The sequence below is a fragment of the Canis lupus genome, chromosome 11 (genome assembly GCF_011100685.1).
Source record: "Canis lupus familiaris isolate Mischka breed German Shepherd chromosome 11, alternate assembly UU_Cfam_GSD_1.0, whole genome shotgun sequence".
Lineage (NCBI taxonomy): Eukaryota > Metazoa > Chordata > Mammalia > Carnivora > Canidae > Canis > Canis lupus.
The window spans coordinates 44,797,813-44,802,597 of NC_049232.1; positions in this window are offsets into that span (position 1 = coordinate 44,797,813).

A 4,785-nucleotide genomic window follows, 5' to 3' on the forward strand; every position below is an offset into this window, starting at 1 on the left:
TACATGACTTTCTATGTATCTTTAACTTGCCATTTCATATCTACCCTCTACATTGTGAAACCTTACCATATGTTGGGGAAATATAATTAAAAACAAAATTTCTTCCCACGGAAATCCTCTCCACAAAAATGGAAAAGGAAGACACTTTTATTATTGAATAAACATTAAACTAAACATTACCTAAATGTGATACACATCACAAGCAATCTGCTAAGAGATTGCAAAGACAGAAAGAAACCTCACCCTTTTACACAGCCAAGCAGATACAACCCATTACATACATGTATTCAAGATAAATAACCACTCGTCCTCAAGAAAGAGGATTTAACAGCACCATTTGTCCCACACAGTTCATCCTAACTTTACCTAGTAGTTGAGGTGGCGATCTGTGCTCACTGATAGGCTTTACCCAAAGGAAAAACTGACTCTTTATATCTTGACAACAGGAGGTACTTTCGCAACTTGGAGCAAGGTGCCTACCACTGTCAGACTCCCACCCTCCCACAGAAACAGGGAGATAGAATGCTCTTTCCCTTAATGTTTACATCTCAAAGAGATGGCTCTCAGGTCCTTGCAAAAGACATTTCTAGGTCATAAAGCTGACAAAAGTTCTACTAGTTTTCAAAAGGATTTAAATATATTTCAAAGAAAAAGGTAAGTACTAGCAATTATTAGTTTTCTAAAGTAAATGCTCTAAAAACAGAAGGGGAGGGAAATCACTCATTTACAAAAGGGATAATTAAATCTCTTATTTTTAATTTGTATGTGTTCTTACAACGTATGCATAACTTAAAAAGCCTTATAACATCTTGTCATAAAAATAGAGAGTAATTTGCCTAACTATCCTCCACCATTGGACATTAATTTTTAAAAATCATTCCTACTTTAAACAATTTTGCAATGCACATTCTTATCAATGGAGTTTTTAAGCACTTTTATTTTTAACCACATAAATAATGACAGTGTTCTCTGTAGGTTAAAGAGAAAAAAATATTAAATACTGCCTTCAAAAACATATACATGCACGCATTGGACACACAAACCTACTCAGTCCACTTCTCACAACTTCAAATGCACATAGCAAATATACCTAGTGACCAGCAGCATGCATTCAACAGGAGACCAAATGCCTGGAAAAAATAATGTTCAGTTCTATTAAATCCTGAGTTCAGAACTCAGCTCCTTAAGAACATCCATAAACTGGCCAACTGTTCAGTTCACAGAAATTTGGAGCATTAATCCCTTATCTCCTGACGATTAGAGCTGTTCCTTCTATAAAAGGATGATGAGAAGAAATCATTTTTCATATAGCAGCTGGGTGGTGGCTTGGAAAAGTGAGTGTGCCTCCAAGATGAAAACAGAGTAAAATATTTTATTTTCCTCTGTTAGAGGGGATGATGGAGCAAGACTTCTTTTTAATTTTTCCAAAATCAAAAGTTTGCCTTTCCAACTAGACTGACATTGTGCCTATGTGTAAAGGAAATGAGGTGCTAGGAAATTGTACAGCAAGCACGTGGCAGATCCAGAATTTTCACTCATCACTGTGGGATTTCAAAATCCCTGTTCTCTTCATTATAGTAGGATGCAGAACCCAGAAGCTATTTTCTGTTCCTTGCTTTGAAAAGTATCTGTGCATCAAATTAATTGTGATTTCATAACTACTCGAAGAAAAGGAGGGCATGCAAGAACTAGGAAATGCAAGAACTTGTAACTGAACAAGCAGATGGCAGATTTAAAAAAAATTCATAGAAAATTTCAGAATCTAGACTCAACAAATAGAGAAAGAAAACAAGACAGTCATACTGAAATGCAAAATGATCAGCTTTATTTGCCAAAACTAACTCTCAAAAACAAAAACGAAAAATCGTACCAGTCTAGATGGTATTCTCCCTGGAAAAATTTTAATGAAATGACAATAATTTCATAGATCACCCAAAAATTGCACCTACATAAATTCAATTTGTTCCCTTAAGTTTAGCAATGACAATCAGATGTTTGCCTTAAATTAATAAATGGAAAAAAGTAAAATACTACAGTTTATAATGAATAATTCATCTCAATAGATCAGGAACAAAAAATTGATTAATTTTAAGAACCTGTCTCATTATCAAATTACATACATTATATTGGACACAAGGTAGTCACAGCAACTATAATTCCTTTACTTTGAAGAATACCACTTCCTTTGCTAATGTGAGATTCTCAGTACCTGAAGATTATGAGTTTATCATTAACATAAGTCTCTGCAAAAGATGGAGAAATGTGCTATCCATACTTATTTTACTCTTTAAAGGATTATGTTTAATTGTTAAAATAGTCCTTTTTGAATGAAGTACAGAATTTCGATCCAGTCATAATCGAAAACAAAAAAAGTTGAGTTACTGAAACAATATCCTCTGAGTTAGTGCTCTCTGAGAGATGTAGTAGCATAGTATCCTAATCAGTCCAGGTTTGAAATTGGTTGTGCCTAGAATATAGAATGCTGAGTTCTACAAATCAGAGAGAGAGAAAAATCAACAAATTGTGTAACTGAAATCAAAGAGCCCATAAGAACTTCTCTGAAAACACACAAAAGCCCTTCCACAAAGATACTCTATTATTGAAATTAAGCACTGTAGACTGACCGGAGATTTTAGTTTAGAAATTTCCTAAACAACAAGGCAGAATTTGTGATCCTGAAATTGAGATAATCTGTTGAAGTCATTTGAATATTTGAATTTGAATTTGAAGTCATTTGAATTTGAAGTCATTAAGATACCACAGCATATCAATCTATGAATGTGACATTCAAAATCACATATATTTATATATAAAGAATGAAGGAGTTAAGTGACAGACTCATGGATGGGAATAACACCATTCGTGGCACAGCCTCTGTCCATCCATATGTCCATCCTCAGTTTAGCCTCGTGGACTAACATTAAGCTTCAAACAGAAGGAAGAATCCAAAAACGAAGAGGCTGACTCAGATGACAATCAGCATAGCTTTGGAACCCAAGGAGCAAGTAAAGCATGAGTTCAGGCTGGGATGGGTGTTGAGCAGGTAGACAGCACACAGAGCCTTTTCGTGTCACGACCAAATAGAGCAGTAAGATGAAATCCTGACTGCCAAGCAGCAACAGGACAACAGCAGTGCCTACTGGATAGAACAGAGCGGCAGGCCCAAGGCAGATCTCTCAGGAGCTCTGGAGAGACGTCGGTAGGGGATTAATTGTTCACTATCAAGTGGATTTGAGAGTTAATAAAAGGGAGATAATCGTGTTGATGGGATATAACTCATACCCACTCTTCAGTCAGGCCAGAGCCATGAGATTTATACAACATGTTGTACTTCCACCATCTTTGAGCTATCGAGGTTCTTAAGACATTCCTTTTGACCATTGCCAATAAAATGTTTCAAACTGATGAAAAGTTTCCAAACATATCTGCACCTAGAAGTTCCACATTATTATCCACTGTGGAAAGCAGTCCCATTATAAAGCCTGAAACACGGGATCCCTGGGTGGCGCAGCGGTTTGGCGCCTGCCTTTGGCCCAGGGCGCGATCCTGGAGACCCAGGATCGAATCCCATGTCGGGGTCCCGGTGCATGGAGCCTGCTTCTCCCTCTGCCTGTGTCTCTGCCTCTCTCCCTCTCTCTTGGTGACTATCATAAATAAATAAAAATTTAAAAAAAAAAAAAAAAGCCTGAAACAAAACAGATCTCAATGCACTGTTTAATCTGCCAGCCACATCTGAATCTCTGAAAGGAGAGAGAGAGAGAGAGAGAGAGAGAGAGAATGAGAGTGCACACAAACTTGATCATGGAGAGGAAAACAACAGAATCAAAGATTAATTAAGCACCTTCAATGTATCAAGCCTTGTTCTGGGCATGTCACAATATCATCTGACTTAATCATTCATTCTTGCCCAGAGAAGTGAGAGTTACCACTCTTTCAACAGAGGAGGAAGTAGGAATCGGAGCTTATAAACTTGTCCTATAATTAGCCTTGGAAAGGCCCCTATGGCGTTGTCCACAGGAGACCCTGTTTTCTTCCTTTAGTTTACAGAAGCCCTCTGAGCAATATCCTAAGTATAAACATAACCCTATCATTACTCTATTTTCGCATGTCTCTTTCCCAGTCTGATTATAGGAGATTCACGCAAATAATGTTTAGACAAACAGCCTCATGATGGCATGACACGCCACCAGGAAGCTGATGGTCCAAATAGTCCAAAAGTCTCAACAAATGAGCTAGTTCACTGCAAACACAAGAAATGGATCCTGGCTAACCTGAGCATGACACAGAACATCTCCTAGGCATATGTGATAGCTTATATAATCAAAAGGAACAGGAGCAGCCAGGGCTCAAGGAGAGACGGCAACCAGATTAACTCTGGGGAACAGAAACAAAAGGGCCATGTCATCAAGGCTCCACTTTGCAGGTGAATCAGCTGCAGACTATTTTCATCATTATATCAGGCCACTGAAATTCAAGTTCAGGAAGAGAGGGAGCCTGTGGTCCAGCCTGGGTCACGTGCCCATGTCCTGGCAGGCTAGAGGAAAGCCGGAGAGCAGGCCAGTCTGCCTGCAGCAGGGGAAGAGATGACCCCCACAGGAAAATCGAAGTGCTGGGCTGGCGAAATAACAGATCCCCACTACAATAACGGAAGGTCTCTTGTGCCCTCACAAATGTCCTCCCTTGTCACATTATGGTGAGTGGTTTCTGCTTACTCACATATTCCTCACCCTGAGCCCTCTGAAGCTGAGGCTGAGGCACAGAGAACTCTGTCTCCCTCACTATCAC